This window comes from Bos grunniens, chromosome X, assembly GCF_055505025.1.
Source record: "Bos grunniens cultivar Pamir isolate PY7600 chromosome X, Bosgru_T2T1.0, whole genome shotgun sequence".
NCBI lineage: Eukaryota > Metazoa > Chordata > Mammalia > Artiodactyla > Bovidae > Bos > Bos grunniens.
In genome coordinates, this window is record NC_141194.1 from 3,610,639 (window position 1) to 3,629,057 (window position 18,419).

General features: G+C 42.4%; 1 protein-coding gene across 2 annotated transcripts in view; it reads right to left on the reverse strand.

Moving 5' to 3' along the window:
- NLGN4X (neuroligin 4 X-linked) overlaps nucleotides 1-18,419 on the reverse strand; it is a 390,250-nt gene that overhangs the window by 153,683 nt on the left and 218,148 nt on the right. The gene's annotated exons all lie outside the window — the stretch shown is intronic.

Genomic DNA, 18,419 nt, shown 5'->3' on the forward strand with positions numbered 1-18,419 from the left:
TATGTATGGGTATGCTTCCATATGTACCTATGACACTACAGATTTAACCACTGAGATGAATGAATCACTTCTTCGCTACGTAGTAATCAAACCCCAGAAGGGGACATGCACTGAAGAAGCCCATGGCTTCTATTAGTGGTACAGAATTTGTTTGCAATGCAGGAGACCCGGGTTTCATCCCTGGGATGTCAAGATCCCCTGGAGAAGGGCACGCAACTCACTCCAGTGTTCCTGCCTGGAGAATCCCATGGACACAGGAGCCTGGTGGGCTACAGTCCATGGAGTCACAAAGAGTCGGACAGGACTCAGCAACTAACACACATACATAGTATCTACTAAAGCATATATTTTAATTATCTAAGTTAGTGCAAAGTCAACTTCAAAATTATCAATTTTTACTGTAACTGCCTTCTTCAGTCAAACATTTGAGCTTCAAGATCCACTTTCGACTTAACGATGAGAACATAATGCTAGTAGTGAAACCCCAAGCTCTCGATACACTGTTGCAAGAAGAAAACAATGGTTAAAAATGATCAACAGAACAGAAGGGTGGAAAAGCAAAGGAAGGTGCCCAAGCAAGTGTCTTTTCTCTAAATGACTGTTCGCAACGATATGCCAACTGAAGTGACAGAAAGAGAAAAAGAAGTGAAAGAGACGTGAACTGAAATAAAGACGGCACAAGCCTGCAACCTCAAGATGAAAAGGTTGCAATCCTGCTCAATTCCACATGGAATAAAAACTCCCAGTGTGATGTGAAACCAGAGTATCCTTAGTCACCATGACTTTGACACTGATGTGAAAATCCTACTTTACAATGGTCTGTGACAAGAGAAATCTGGCCAGCAGTTGTCTGCTTTCTCAAAAGCTGTGATCAAATAACGTCTTTGGTGTTCATTGTCCCTTGAGCTTATATGTAGTGTTTAAGAATCGTGACCTCGATTGTAATTCCTTCTGGGAATTTCTGTATGTATAAACATATACATGTGTGTCATTTAAATACCTGCCCGTTACCAAATAGCAACCCACTCCAGTATTCTTGCCTGGAGAATCCCATGGATGGAGGAGCCTGGAGGGCTACCGTCCATGGGGTCGAAGAGAGTCGTACATGACTGAGCGAGTGATGGATGTGTGTTATCAAGAAAAAAGCAAACGTATCCATGTACTTGTATTTACTTTTTTTTCCTTAAAAACTTTTTTTTTTTTTGCTTAATTGATGGAGACATGTTTGAATGATCAAAAAGAATTTTAAGGAAATAAACCAACATGTGGATGGAGGCTGCTCATAAAATGAATTACGAGCACCATCTGTAAACAGGCTCCTGGTTGCTACCAGACACCCTCCCGGAGGCCATAGAACCTTGTGGTCACAGTCAAGTACAGGAAAGTGTACAGGAAAGTACAGGAAAGTGTCAAGCCACCCATCTGTCTGTAGATACTTAACCCACAGCAGAAGAGCGCAATTTTCTCATGTAAAATTTAAGGAAGAAGTAAAAAATCCTTTTTGAATCTTTCACTCACCAGTCGCTCAGTCGAATCTGACTCTCTGCGACCCCATGGACCATAGCCTGCCAGGCTCCTCTGTCCATGGGATTCTCCAGGCAAGGATACTGGAGTGGGGTGTCATGCCCTTCTCCAGGGAACCTTCCCAACCCAGGGAATGAACCTTCACCTCCTGTGCTGGCAGGCATAGTCTTCACAACGCAGCCTCCTGGGAGGCCCTCACTCATCATGTGCTGTGTGGAACTCTTTAATCAACCATCGTCCAAATAAAGTGTGGTGTTTTACACCATCCTCTAGTGTCTCTGGACACTGATTTACTGCTGAGTTCTTATTTATGTTACCCTTCTTGGTTGCATTACAGGAAAGAAAGAAGTTGACATTTTTTGGACTGTTTTAAGGGGTTCCCTCAGGGAAAAATAAAAAAAAGTTAGGTTAACAGCTATTACCTTCCGAGACACACTGAAGAAGGTTCTTGTGAGCTCGGGGAAGAAATAATCAGATGTCATATTTATTCAATGTTAGGGGGAAAAGAAAAAATAACAGTTTCTTGGTATTTAAAAGGAGAAAGCATTTTAATATAACAGGTAGCTGGTGGGATTGTGAAAACAGATGCCAGTGATAAAAAAAAGGAATAAGACGCTAAAAGCATACAAGGGTGCAAGATGCAAATTACACCTGTAGTTGGTTATATAAGGATGAAATTATAGGTGGTCTGCGGCCTGACAAGGCCAGGGTAGCTGATGACTCAGGGCAGCTGTCGTGGTCCACAGGCATCAGAAGAAACTTCTACGGTGAATACTGAAAGCAAGGGGAACGTTCTGAATGCGGGTCTACAAAATATTAAATAATAGTCATATTGAGAGAATAGCAGGTTAGGAGGCAACCCTGGCGGAGCTTTTGTCAGAGACCTGCTGATTTATGAAAGAAATCTATGAGTGTGGGAAAACCAAGCAAGTGATAAAAAGGCGAACTTTTTTTGAGGGAACTTTTGCTTCCCAGCAAGGACGGGTCTCTGGTCCACTTTAAATTGTCTTTTAGCCAGAGAACCACAAGTCCATCAAGGGCGCTCGTCCCTTTAACTTAAATAGTCAGAAATCCATGCCAGTCTGCCTTGGGCGTTCCTGATGGTTCAGGGCAGAAAGAATCCGCCTGCCAATGGAATACACGAGGTTGCATCCCTGGGTTGGGAAGGTCCCCTGGAGAAGGAACTGGGAGCCCGCTCCAGTATTCTTGCCTGGGAAATCGCATGGGCAGAAGAGCCTGGTGGGCTACAGTCCGTGGGGTTGCCAAGAGTCGGACACGACTGCGCGACTGAGCACACAGAGGCAGACCCGACCTGCCCGAGCCTGCAAAGGCTCATTTTAAGCTGTTTCTTTCCTTCGAAACCATTTGTTGCACTGAAGGAAGAAGATAACCACTTGCTAATGATGGTTTACATGCTGCGTTATCTTCCGTCTTTAAAAAAACATCACTCTACTTCCAGTGGGTAATCTGTCCAACAGTTTGAGAGCCTTCACAAAGAAACTCTCCATAGCAACTAAACATTTTTAGGAGGGGGAAAAAAAAAAGTTCTGAAAGCAGCCATGGTCTGAAAACAGAGATGCAAAGACCTAGCTTTTCAGCCTTTTTCAATTCTTCGCTATACCCCCTACTTTTTATTTTTATTTTTCCTTTAAAGCTTCCAAAATGCGTTTCAGAGAGAAACAACCAATTGTCCTCAAGACACTTTTTCGTGTGTGTTACTGAGAAGATGCTTTGAAAACCCTATTTTGGAATCAGTACATTTGGGAGAAACAATCGTAAAAACAAACAAAGATGGAAACGCCAGCCACCCCCCCCCCACCAAAAAAAAAGTTGTACTGAGCTGTCTTGGTGTCCACAGAAGAAACCAGCAAGACCAAAGCTCAAAAATACAACACGAAATTACAAAAGAACATTTGGAAGAAAGAAAAGAACGCATACATGCATGCCTTAAAATCTTACTTTCTCTTCTTGTGATCAAGCCAAAAAAAAAAAAAATTAGGGAAAAGAAAACAGTGAGTTTCCTTGTAAATGGCATTTTCTTACTCACTTCATATTGAGAAACACGTATCTACATTCTCCCAGGGGGGTTACATGGCCATTGTGGTTAAAAATGACAGTAATCCCCAAACAAGAAGAAAATAAATAAGCACACAGAAGTGTACTCTCTTCAGATAAGGGGAGGAAAAACAGGTTGAAATGGAAAAAAGAAAAAAAAAAGATATAAAATCATGCATCAAGATCGAGCTTTGTAAAAAACAAAAAATACCTTCATCTTCACCACCGTCATTACTCGTTATACCATCAGCGTTTTTCTTTGACTTGGCTCCTGGGGTCATATTGAGAAGGAAAATAAAGGGAAAAAAAAAAGAGAATTCAAAAACAACAGGTTTGCAAAAAAATTCAGAAGAAAGATACTACGCAGTCAAAGAAAAAAAACGTTATACAAAAAGCTGAAATCTGTGACATCGGATTTCAAAAACATGAAATAGGGAGATGCAAAATGCATAGAAACATAAATATGTCAAGAAGAACAAATTCAAAATGTTACTTGCGAAAAAAAATTTGATACCCAGTGAAAATGCAGTTTCAGGGTTAAAATAATACTACTGCAAAAAAAAAAAAAAAAAAGAGGGAATGTGAGTTGTAAAAAAAAAAAAAAGGAAATCAAATTATTTTTAAAGGGTTTCCCAAATTTTAAAAAGAAATGCATATGAAATATTCCTCTAATTTTACAAGTAATAATCTAGATACATTTTTGAAATGTCACTGATACACTTTGCTTAGGAAATTCTATACATTAAGAAGAAACATGTTAAACTATAATAAACATGAAAGATGATTCAAAATATCTTAAAATTGACATTCGTTTCATGCATAAGAACTTAAAAGCATACCATTCCTGATAAACATCAGACAGTCAGTACAATTTATTTAAATCACGAATGCTCAGTTGTCACTAGGAGCTGAAAAGAAACAATTCTAAGTTTCTAAAAGAAACTACAACTAGTAGAGAAGACTGCACAGAATTGATTCCTTTGGTCTACTGTAAGCTAACACCCTCAACAAGCGTTTCTGAAATCAAGATAAAACACTACAAATCATGTTTTTCTGTGTTTCGAATACTTATTAAATACTGCTTTAAGGTTATTGTTGTTTAAAAAAAAAGAATAAATAAATAAAGTCACCTACCTGGATGACATGAAACATAAACCACCTTGAAATTTCCTTGTCAGCAAAATGAACAGAGAGGTTCCCTTAATGCCACCAAAAAACCCTCAAAAACAAACAAAAAAACCCCAAACAAGGCTCTCTGTATGCAGTCTGCCATTTGGGTTTCTATATCTTTAAGATACAAGAAGCGAAAACATTAAATATCACTGAATTATTCCATTCGCTCAACTGCCTTCTTTTTACAGACAGATCTGGCCCACTAGGATGTATATGCTAGTTCTGGAAAACCTGAGTGGTGGTGGCCAATAGTGAAAAAAATGGTCTTTACTTTCCTTCCTGGCTTCCCTGGTGGCTCAGAGGGTCAAGAATCTGCCCACAGTGTGGGAGACCCGGGTTTGATCCCTGGGTCGGGAAGATCCCCTGGGAGAAGGGAATAGCAACCCACTCCAGTGTCTCAGACTGGAGAATCCCACGGACAGAGGAGGCTGGTGGGCTATACAGCCCATGGGGTTGCCAAGACTTGGATACTACAGAGGCAGTAACACTTTCCCTTTACATTCCTTCCTGGATAAACCTCGTCCCTGTCACCCACAAGACTTGTATCTTAAAAAGCAACTACAGTTGTTACAAACTCAGGGGACAGCATTATGTTTTGAAATCAAGATCCGAAGTTGCTGTTTTCATCCCTCAGCAAGGGTTGCATATTGGAAGAATCACATGGATTAACCAAGCAGAACTGGGAGGGAAGCTGAAAACCTGATTCCCTCTGCTGGTAGATTTTTTAAGATTTAAATATTCCCCACTGTAGACAATCTCAAGCTACCCACATAAAAGTCTCTGAGGAGAGCTTGGAAAGCGGTCCTGAATATTCATTGGAAGGCCTGATTCTGAAGCCGAAACTCCAATCCTTTGGCCACTTGATGAGAAGAACGGATTCATATGAAAAGACTCTGATGCTGGGAAAGATTGAAGTCAGGAGGAGAAGGGGACAACGGAGGATGAGAGGGTTGGGTGGCATCACTGACTTGATGGACAGGAGTTTGAGCAAACTCCAGGAGATGGTGATGGACAGGGAGGCCTGGCGTGCTGCAATATATGCAGTAGCAAAAAGTCAGGACACGACTAAAGGACTGAAGTGATGACCCTGATGATTCAACCTGTTATAGCCATCAGCTTAACACGGAAGTCAATTCATGTCCAAGAATTCCACTGCAACGAAAGATCTTAAAACAAACTTAAAGAAACAACCTTCTTCAAATAAGCGCCATTGTTTTCTGCACTGTTCAGTTCATAGTTTATCAGTATAAAACCTACTTCCAAGCTATCTCACGGGCTGGATTTATGGCTACATGTCGTTAAGAATAGTGTAAGAAATACCTCGCTTTCTCGACTGCACCACGCACCTTACAGAACCTGAGACGGAACCTGTGTCCCGTGCAGTAGAAGAACACAGTCCTAATGCCTGAACCACCACAGAAGTCTAAGAAATGCCTTTCTTACAGACATAGTCCATGTGGAGGCTAGAAATAAATTCCTCTGCATTTCTGATCAAAATTTCAGCTTTTTGAAGATTTTCTGAGTTTTTAAAAAAACAGGTCACCTCTTTCATTGAAAAAGAAAAGACACTGGAAAAAAAAAAAGGTGTGGGCTTCCCTGGTGTCTCAGGTGGTAAAGAATCCTCCTGCAATGCGGGAGACCTGGGTTCGATTCCCTGGGTTGGGAAGATCCCCTGGAGAAGGGAAAGGCCACCCACTCCAGTATTCTGGCCTGGAGATTTCCACAGACTGTACAGTCCAGGGGGTCGCAAAGAGTCGGACACGACTGAGCAACTTTCACTTTCAAGAGACGTGGAATGGATTAGGGGACTGAAAGTGTTATCTGATGATGCAAATTCCTTCCCAGAAAATATGTTCGTCGTGAAATCTGACTACCTCCCTTGACCACAGCCTTTCCCGCTCGGTAGGCAATGACAAAGGTCTGTACCTTGGACCCCACACCTGCACTCTGGCTTTCACATGAGTCTGCCCTTATAGCCCTGCCTTCTTCTGGATTTTCTTCTTCTTAAGACTCCTTTGTCTTCCCAGCCACAGCTGAAATCTCAGGAACACGACCGCTGGCCTGGCTGAAACCCAAACAGAGGCCACTCTGCAAGGTCTGGGCTGAGTTAAATGCCAGAGTTCTTTCTCAAGCTCCAGTTCTCAGTGTCTTCAGGCTCACCGTCAGTCCATGGAATTGCAGGAATCTGGAATTCTTCTCTGGGGAAGGATGAGAGGCAGTATTGAAGGAAACTATCCCTACCAGCTCCACAAGGTGCAGGAAAATGCTTGGAAGATTTGCGAAGTTTTTAGAAGTCACACAGCCTAGTTATATCACTGATTAAGTGCCAATACAAAGGCAGTGTCTTCAAGGCTTCAGCAAATTTCTTTGATCACACAAGTATGATCTGTAAGAGCTCTAGAGAGGGATAATTTTCAATCACAAAATCAACTCACCAAGGTGTGAAATTGAAGGATTTGTGTCTGTGTGCCTGTGTGTACGTATATGTGGAGTTGTTCAACCAGCAACGTAACCTTGGATTCCCAGGTGGCGCTCGTGGTAAAGAATCCACCTGCCAATGCAGGAGACGTGGGTTCGATCCCTGGGTCGGGAAGATCTTCTGCAGGAGGAAATGGCAAGCACTCCAGGATTGTTGCCTGGGAAATCTCATGGACAGAGAAGCCCAGCGGGCTACAGTCCAAGATGTCACAACAAATCGGACACAACTGAGCTACTGAACAGTACCATATTACTCACAGCGTAACCTGATTTGAGAACATTTCCATGCCCCTAAAATGATTGCTTCTGTCCACTGCAGGCATTCAATATTTCTAACATCAATCTCTCTTAGTCAACTAATGACAAGCATAGGCTTGCCATTTTGGTGCAGGTCTCCTATAACTACATTCACAGAATATGTATTCCTTTCTGTCTTGCTATGAACAGTTGCTGGTTCAGTCGCTAAGTCATGTCCAACACTTTGCAATACCATGGACTGTAGCCCACCAGACTCCTCTGTCCATGGGATTCCCCAGGAAAGAATACTGGAGCGGGCTGCCATTTCCTGCTATAGAGCATCTTCCCAACGCAGGGATCGAAGCTGCACCTCTTAGATTACCAGGCGGTCTCCTGCAGTTCAGGCATTTTTTTTTTCCTCCCCCTAAGCTACAAGGGAAGCCCATGAACCATTTACATTCAATATTTTTATGGGTGCATATTTTAATTTTTCTTAAGTGGATATGGAGGAGTGGAAGTGCTACTTCTCAGGACTCATTCCTGTTTAATAGTCTAAAAAGTATATTGAATCACAGTGTATTCCCATCAGCAGTGTATGTGAGTTCCAATTCCTCCACCTCTTACCGAAGATTTGCTATTATCTGTTCTATTGTAAGCATCCTAGTGGGGGTGAGGCGGTACCTCACTGCGGCCTTAATTTGAATTTAGATAATGACTTAATCTTATCAAGTATCTTCTCCTGTACAATCTTTTTCAGTGGGTAAAAGTGCAAAGTGAAAGTGTAAGTCGCTCAGTCGTGTCCGACTCTCTGCAACCCCATGGACTGTACAGTCCATGGGATTCTCCAGGCCAGAATACTGGAGTGGGTTGCCTATCCCTTCTCCAGGGCTTCTTCCTGACCCAGGGATCGAACCCAGGTCTCCCACATTGCAGGCGGATTATTTACCAGGTGATTGATGCAAATATTTTGCCCATTTTAAAAATTGGTTTCTTGGCTCATCATTCTTATAAGAAAGAGTCCTTTATATTTTGTAGAGACAGCTCTTTTACTGCAGATAACATGCAAATCTTTCCTCCTGGTCTGCTGCTTCTCTTTGGGTTTAATCAAAGGTGTCTTTTTTTAAGTATATATTTATTTTTACTCTGGGCTGATCTGGGTCTTGGTTTTGGTGCTGGCTTTTGGAGCTTTTTGCATGTGCTCAAGTGCGCGGGTTTCTCTTGTAGAACAGCACAGGCTTTTGGGCGTGGGTGCAGTGGTGGCGTCAACGGGCTCAGGTGCTCAGAGGCGTGTGAGGTATCGAAGCTGGGTGTCCTGCAGCGGCAGGTGGATTCTTTACAACCGGGACACCAAGGAAAGCCCTCAGGTATCACTTGAAATGTAGGAGGACGAAAGGCATTGGAAACCCAGGTTGAAGGCAGTGCTAATCACCCGTCAAGGGCTCGATGGGATGGGCCAAAGCCCCATTAGAGGCAGATCTGGGTGACTACCCGGCATCTCTCTTCCCTGTCCAACGTGCAAGAGTCACGGGCACGGATGACACATGCCAAGTAGACGGAAAACTGAAGCACGTGCAAAAGCACAGCACTGCAGCACAGAGACCCGCGCGGCGCATAACAGCTGATGGAAAAGACTGCAGGCGCTGGCAAGACTGAAGAGTCAGCTCAGCGAGCATCCTTAAGGAAAGGCCTCAGAAGAAGGACTACTAACAACCACACTGGGCAGAACAGATGCATGGCATGGTGCTGAGAGAGTCAATTCCTAGGCAAGCTGATAAGACGCCCAGGGTCTCCAAGCAGGAGAGAGGGGTCTGGGGCTCTCAAAAAAGAGACAGGTGTCTCGAATTCTCAAGGAGAAGGAATGGACAAATGCCTTGGTTTTTTTTTTTTTTTTTTTTTCCTCTCTGCATTCCTTAGTCTTAGTCAGATAAAACGTTTTTTTTTTTTTTTTCCTTTAAGCCCAGAACTGATGAGTAAAGAACCAACAACTCAGTTTAAACTCTGTACCAAGGGTTATATAACAACAATGTATCCTGCTTGAGGACAGTTTCTCCTCCCTCTTGAAAACCTTCTGGCTAATCCTGTCATCTTCCAATGTAAATTACAGGAGTGGGTCAGCTAAGACCTTTACAACCTTGAGACATTCTTTTGATTAACTGTGACAAAAGTATCCAGCTCCCTTGCTGAGACTAGCTAGGCGGGGCACTCTGCCTCCCCTTTCTGATGTCTCTCTCAGAAGCTTTCTCTGTCCGTTTTCATACTTCAATAAAACTCTGCCACACAAAAGTTCTTGAGGGATAAGCCTGGTCCCCGGTCCTGAAATCTTCTTTGGAGATCACAAATCCCACACCGTTCACCCTTAAGCTATCAGTGCCAGCTCCCAGAATAAAATAAAATCGCATCAGCTTCTGTCAAAGTGAAAAGTTTTAAATTTCAAGAAAGTCTAACATCGATTTTTTTTAAAAAGCTTGTGCTTTTTATATCATATCTAAGAAATCCTTGCCTAACAGAAAACCTGGAAGATTTTACAGTTTTTTCCTAGATGTTTGAAGTTTTCCTGTGACGTCCATTTGTCATTTATTTTCGGTGAATGTTGGCACATGCTATGAGGAGAGGTTTGAAATGCATCTCTTATCCAGTTGTCTCAGCACCAATGATTAATTAAACACACTCTCCTCAATGAAGTGTTGTGACACTATTTTTACAACTCAACTGCCTATGAATGCAAGGGCTTATTCCTGGACTCTAATTATATCTCCTTCTGTATTTCTGCACACGTGAGTACCTTACTGTCTGAGCTTTACAGTATGTTTGGAAATAGGGAAAGACAAGTCTTCCAACCTTCCCCTGATTTTTCAACACAGTTTGGTTTTTCTGCGTACAGACGAGATGTTCGAATGAGCTTGTCAATGGAAGCAAGAAACACCTGCTGAGATTCTGATGGAAATTATTTGCCACACCACAATTTTAAATTAATTTGATACAGCAGTCTGACCCAGAAACATAATTAGATGTCGCCTGTAATGTTGTATATTTAAATTCCCACCCTTTTGTTCTTTGTCGGTAAGCTGCTGCAATATTTGTTCTCTCAAATATAACTAATTAAATGGCCTAAAAAACCAACCGAGTTCTCTTGAGTATCTCATTTACTTACATTCATGAACTATGTCAACACAGGGATTAGAGGACACAGGAAAAGAGTCTGCTGTAATTTAGTCCAGAATACACTTATTCCATAGCTACTGAAAAGGTGTTTCAAGGTCCAGACGGGCCATGAGTTTTCTCCCGGTCCCCAGAAGGCCAGAATCTTATTCCTTTACATCTAATAATTAGCATCTCCAGCAAAGCTCGTGGGGAGATGGCTCTAAATATGAAAGGGAATATTTAAATAACTTCAAACAAATGTATAGCCATTCCTTCATTAAAATTTCAATGCGATTTTAAAAATGAAATATCTCAGTCCCCACTCCTGAAGGATGTCTTTTTCTTTTTTTTTTTTACACCTGTTCTTCTCATCTTCCCCTTTAGTAGTATATCTACATCATTTCAAAGTCAAACTATTTTAAACAGTGAAACTTACAGTTGCTCCATCCTGTACAAGTCTTTACGAAGCTATGGATGGTAACCTGCCAGGCTCCTCTGTCCATGGAATTCTCCAGGCAAGAACACTGGAGTGGGTAGCCATTCCCTTCTCCAGGGGATATTCCAGACCCAGGTGTCCTACATTGCAGGCAGATTCTTTACCATCACAGCCACCACGGAGGTACTTTATGTCATAAATGTGATAGAAACTCTTTGTACAGTGTATGGAACACATAGACCAACCAGAGTCAATGGGAAAACACAAGAATATGGAAAACCTGTAGATGCTGCAGTTACAATTTGGACACAGGAAAGTAATTTTACATGTGTTTTTTTTTTTTAATATACATGATGATACATTACCACCAATGATGCAAACTGCCCTATAAAGTCACCAAATGGTGCTATGAAATCACATTATCTATGTAAGATCTACTTGACAGAACCCGCAAAAACCATTGAACTATTGCTTTTAATGTGATATACTGTATTAAAAATGTTAATACATTAACATTAATGTGAGTCATCAGCTCACATTAATTTTTTATGAATAAAACTATTTTCATTTAATCTTACATAGTGTACATTTTTTGCTTTTTATTTATTACAAAAAAATTTTTATTGTAGTATAGTTGTTTATAATATTGTGTTAGTGTCTGCTGTACAGCAAAGTGAATCAGATAAATATATATATATTTATATATATATATCTCAGATAAATATATATATTTATATATATATCAGATAAATATATATATATATATATATATCAGATAAATATATATATATTTATATATATATATCAGATAAATATATATATATATATATCTCCCATCTCTTTTGGATTTCTTTCCCATTTAGGTCATCTCAGAGCAGTGAGCAGAGTTCTCTGTGCTGTGTGGTAGGTTCTCATTAGTTACCTGTTTTACACAGAGTATCAACAGCATATATATCAAATGCAATCTCCCAACTCAACCCCGTTCTCCCTCCTCCCTTGGTGTCTTTATGTTTTTCTCTATGTCTGTGGCTCTATTTCTGCTTTGTGACTAAGATCACCTAAACCAACCTTTTAAGATTCCAGATATACGCATTAAAATACCATACATGTTTTTCTCTTTGTGACTCACTTCAGAAAGAGCAAAACATCATACAACATATTAAAAAATATATATTTTTTTCTGTCCCTTGCAAGGGCAAATTCTAAGTATTATCTATTCATGTTATCTTAAGTAAGTATCTCAAAAAGTGTAGTGCTTAGGCTAAAAGCACTGTTTTCCATACAGAGGAAGTTATTATATACTGGGTTATGGGAAAGTAACAGAGGATGAGATACCTGGATGGCATCCCCGACTCAATGGACATGAGTTTGAGCAAGCTCCAGGAGATGCTGAAGGACAGGGAAGCCTGGCATGCTGCAATCCATGGGGTCACAAAGTCAGACACGACTGAGCGATTGGACAGCAGCAACAAATGGGGGAAATGGATGCTTTCTTGGCTATCAGAGATGTGTCGCTGATCAGGTAGTTACTAGGCAACAGAGGACTACTCTATCGTCTTCTAATCAATAAGGGACTGAAGCTCTTGTTGCTGTTCAGTCCCTAAGTTACGTCCAACTCTTTGCAAACCCACGGGCTGAAGCAGGCATGGCTTCCCTGTCCTTCACCACCTCCAGGAGTTTGCTCAAACTCACGTCCATTGACCTGATGTTATCACACATCTCATACTTGGTCTCCCCCTTCTCCTCCCGCCCTCGGTCTTTCCCAGCATCAGGGTCTTCTCCAATGAGTTGGCTCTTTGCATCAGGTGGCCAAAGTACTGGAGCTTCAGCTTCAGCGTCAGTCCTTCCAGTGAATCTCCAGGGTTGATTTCCTTCAGGATTCACTGATTTGATCTGCAGCCCAAAGGATTCTCAAGACAGATGAGATTAAGGGACTGCAAGCTCTGCTCACATCCCAGTCTTGTCCGAGACTACACCTCTCACCCTACTGCTATAAAAAAAAAAAAAAAAAAAAACACGAATCAAGTCCTCTGGGGTTGAGACACGGAGTTTTTCAAGGCAGAAGTTCCAGAGTGTCTCTCTTTATTGGCAAAGCAATAAAGCTAGCCTTTTCCACTGCGTGCAGCACTCTGGCTCTGAGACATGATTTGGCTCCACTGCGCCGAGAGGCTGAGCTTTCAGTAAGGCTAGGGTGAGGACTCACTTTCTAGAAGCAAAGGAAGTGGACTGCTCTGAGGGGGGAGTTTTAGAGGGGGGCCGGGGCAATTGAGACTGTGGGAGATGGGGAGGACAGGAGGAAACACCCCCTGCTCCAGGACAAGTCTTCTGTGACCCCCACATCTGCATGATTGGCTGTAAAGGGATCAACACATGAGACTCAGCAAGGATGCCTGCCTCACTGATAAACAAAGGATGCCGCAGGAAATCAAGCCAGCAGCTATGGGTACCCTGAGGGGATTCAGGATGGGGAAAAACAGGATGCTGGCCCCCGAGAGCTGACATGCACAGCAAAGGAATTATTTCCAAGAGCCCAGACTCTTGCAACTCTTCATTTGTAGAAAAAAAAAAGACAACAACAATGCTACATTCATTAATTTGAGGTCACTGATTTTCATTAAGCAGCTGTCATATTTTGATATCCTGAGAACCTGGTCTTCGCTGCAAAATATCCTTTAGATCCTGGATCTTCACTGACTGTCTATGGACCATTCCATCAGAGTAATCCTAGAGCCTGCCTCCCAAGTTTAAGTCCTCAGAAAAGCCATCAGATAAAACATCAATCTCAACTTTTAGGTTGCATAGGTTTTTTTTTTTTTTTTTTTTTGACACACTCCACACAAGAACCAAGACGCAGGGCAGTCCTCCTGGGCTCCCTGACCCTCCTGCTCTCCGCCCAGGAGGCCCCTTCCCATTACAGCCTATTGCTTTTTCAGCCCCTGTGTCTCCTCGGACAGCTCATTTTCTGAGTGTTAGGCAAGAGCCCACTCTTGGGCCCTGAAAGGGGTCCCCCTTCCTGAAACACCACCAGTCCAGGACCTCCCGGGTGGGAACTACCCCTTCAAGCCTCGTCTTGGAAAGAAGAGGGTGTAGAAAACAGCTGGTCAGCCTGAAACGGACACAGACTTCATAAAAGAGAAGGAAGCTTCTGCTATTGCAAGCTGCTGAAACGTACAACTTCTTTGTTACAGCAGCACAGCTTAACCTTTGTTACTATTTGTTGTAACTATTTGTCTGCATGAGACACTTTCTCACTCACGCTCACACACACACAGATACATCCCCACAGACTAAGCCATGTGTACACACCTCCTAACATCCCCAAATGTACCTCCACGAAAGATATCACTTTAGATCAGAAATGTATCTTGTTACCCAGCATGCTTGATGTTCATGAACCAAAAGCAATGTAGTACTTTTCCTTAAAAAGTGCACGCCTCCTTTACCTGTTAGAATCACCACTTTTTGTTTTCGCATTAAAGAAAAGTAACAGTTCTGTATGTAGCACTAACCCCCACATGTGACTACGTACGCTGGGCTAAGTCGCTTCGGTCGTGTCCAACTCTTTGCAACCCTGTGGACCATAGCACGCTAGGTTTCTCTGTCCGTGGGATTCTCCAGGCAAGAATACTGGAATAGATGGCCATGCCTTCCTGCAGGGGATCTTTCCGACCCAGGAACTGAACCTGGTTCCCCCATGAGCAGAAGTAAGCCAGGCTTCTGTGTCTGTTACTACCTCCTGGAGTCTGCTCACATTCATGTCCACTGAGTTGGTGATGACACTGAACCATCTCTTCCTTTATCATCCCCTTCTCCTCCAGCCTTCTATCTTTCCTAGCATCTTGGTGTTTTCCACTGAGTCGACTCTGCATCACAGGGCCAAAATACTGGAGCTTCAGCATCAGTCCTTCCAATGAACATTCAGGACTGATTTCCCTTTGTCACATTATGTGCCCCACATTCTGCAAGGAGAGGAGGTGCATCTGAAATGTAGCAGGACCGTTTGTCCTCTGCTTGCCTTTTGTTTGCGACAAACTTTAGCCAAAGCCTAAGTTTAATCAGAGAAGTGAGAACATGCAGGAACAAAGGAGAACACTAAAAAGACCAAATAATAATAATGCCCTCATTAAGCAAAGGCAGGGCTTCCCTGGTGGTTCAGCTGGTAAAGAATCCGCCTGCCATGCGGGAGACCTGCGTTCCATCCCTGGGTTTGAAAGACCCCCCTGGAGGAGAGGAAGGCTACCCACTCCAGTAATCTGGCCCGGAGAATTCCATGCACTGTATGTCCATGGGGTTGCAAAGAGTCGGACACGACTCAGCAACTTTCACTAACTTTCACTTTAAGCAAAGTCAAGGACCTTTAGTTCCTTCTGAAGAGGTATCAGTAACATTCTGAGCCATGTTCCTGTGAGCTGTCTTATAGATACTGAAACCCCCACCAGGTGAAGAAGTTAACCACATGAGGACCAGACTGTAGTCATGACATAAAAAGAAAGAAAGTGAAGCCGCTCAGTCATGTCCGACTCTTTACAACCCCATGGACTGTAGCCCACCAGGCTCCTCCATCCCTGGAATTTTTTCAGGCAAGAGTACTGGAGTGGGTTAGTCATTCTCTTCTCCAGGGTATCTTCCTGACCAAGGGGTCGAACCCGGGTCTCCCACATTGCAGGCAGATGCATTACCAGCTGAGCCACCAGAGAAGTCCAGTCATGACATAAGCTGCCGCAATTCAGAGAGCTGGATTCAAGTGAATGGGAATAAACCGACCCTGGGAGTGAAGATTAACTGTACCTAAAATAACGGGAGTGACCCTAATCAGATCACCAATGACCAATTTCAAGAGACAGTCAGAGTTGACTGTGCTGTTTCTGCATGGATTGCCTTTGCACCTTCTATAAAAGCTCTTGCCCCCGACTGTCAGGTTGAGAGGAGTCAGCCTTTGGAGAGGGCTTCACCTACCCTCAGTTGCCATCATCCAAATAAAGCAGACTTTCCTTCCCACAAGCCAGAACTCTAATGGTTTAGCAGCCAGCAGCCACACTTGGGTTCAGTAATACATGTAGAAGAAGCCTTCCTGCTCAACCAGGTGGGGCAGTGGTAAAGAATTCTCCTGTCAATGCAGGAGCTGCAGGTTCAATCCTTTGGTCAGAAAGATCCCCTGCAAAAGGAAATGGCAAACCACTCCAGTGTTCTCACCTGGGAAATCCCAGGGACAGAAGAGCCTGGTGGGCTACAGTCCAGAGGGTCGCAAAAAATCAGACGTGTGGAACCAAGACTCCTTGAAAGAGGAAGAGTAAACCCGGAGCTGCCAACACAGTGCTTGCTGGTTAGCATGAAGCTAATCATATCCACTTCTTTTCTAGATCACTCAGTGCCGGTTAGGTTGACAACAAGATTGAAAAAAAAAAAGAAAAGAAAAATCCCATTGGATTTTAAATGCAAGACACTTTGACAACATCTGCATGGATATCAAACAGTGGGATGTCCAAAGCATCCTTGGGAATTAGAGGGGAAGGTTGGGTATCTTCAATTTTTGTTGTTGCTCCTTTTTTTCATAAATGTATATTTTAGGACAATGCTTGATGGTTAGCATGAAGCTAATCATATCCACTTCTTCTCTAGATCACTCAATGCCGGTAAGATTGACAGGAAGATTTAAAGAAGAAGAAGGAAAAAAAAAAAGCAAAATCCCACATGGATTTTAACTGAAAGACACTTTGAAAACATCTCCATGGATATCAAACATTGGGATGTTCAAAACATCCTTGGGAATTAGAGGGGAAGGTTGGGAATCTTCATTTTTTGTTGTTGCTCCTTTTTTTCATAAACGTAGATTTTAGGAAAGTTTCAAACGTAAAAACCAACCCAAAACACGTCAAGACAGTATACAGTGTTGTTCTCTGTCTCATATCCTGTTGCTCTATTAACATCTGAACTGGTCCATGTGTTATAAGAAATGATTCAATTGTGAAATATTACAAGTAAGTAAAGACCATACTCGATTTAGGTTTCCTTCATTTTTACCATATATCATTTTTTTTTTTTTTTCGGTCACAGGATCTTGCATTCCATTTTAGTCATTACGTCTGCTTAGACTCCTCTTGGCCGTGACAGCTTCTCAGACTTTTCCTCTTTCTTCTGACCTTGACAGTTTTGAAGAGCTCTCACCAGGCATTTTTGGAGAATTTCCCACAATTGGCCTTTTTTTTTTTCCTTTTTTTTTTGGATTTTTCACGAGTAGATGGGGATTACGATTTTGGAGAGGAAGCTCGGGGGTGAAATGTCCTTCTCGTCACATATCAAGGGCGTGTGCTCTCAACATGACTTACAAGGTGGAAATGGACCTCCATCAAGGCCAAGGTCACAGTTGTCAGAGTTCTCCGTTGGCAGGTTTCTCCTCCTTGAATTTTAGACTGCTTGGATGGAAAACAGCAGGCAGAGCCGAGCTCAAGTAGAGGCATGCTCCAATGAGTCAACAGATGGAATCTTCAAAAATTATCTAGACTACTTCTGTATAGGAGCTTGGCTTCCTCTCCCCCATGGTAGGGAGACTGTTGTCACACTTTGCTCAAGAGATCCGTGCCCTGCTCCCTAGAATCTGAGAATATGATACGATGCATGGCAAGAGGGATTTAAATTTGCAGGTGCAATTAAGGATGATAATCACTTGACCTTAACATAAAGAAATTATCCCGGATTATCAGTTGGGCCCCAGTGTCTTCCCAAGAGTCCTTTATAAAGAAAGATGGAGGCAGAAAGAGAGAAGTCACAGACTGGAAAATGCTATGCTGATGGGAGTTCTGCATTCTCTATTGCTTTTTGCGGATTAAAGAGGGCACCTTGAGACAAAGAATGTAGATGCCTTCTATCTATTAAAAAAAAATTCAAGAAAGAAGGTTTTCCTTCGATTCATCAAAAGGATTCAATTCTGTGTACACCTTGATTTTACCCAGTGAGAACCGTTTGTGCTTCTGACCTCCAAAACTGTAAGTTAGATATGTGTTGTTAAAAGCCAGTAAGTCATTGTTCCAGCAGCAATACAAAACTCATACTTCCTTTTTATTTTCTCAGTCATTTACAACCATATGAGATTGTAAGTATGTATTCTAATACAACAGTATTTCATTTTGTTCCTCAAGTTGTTCTAGCCTTGGCCAGTAAGAACTCTTTATTTGGTTTATGTGATATATTTATTCACTCAATCATGTCTGACTCTTCGCGACCCCATCGACTGTAGCCCAGCAGGCTCCTCAGTCCATGGGGATTCTCCAGGCAAGAATACTGGAGGGGGTTGCCATGCCTTCCTCCAGGGGAAATCCCCAACCCAGGTCTCCCACATTGCAGGGAGAGTCTTTTATCAAAGTCACCAGGGAAGCCC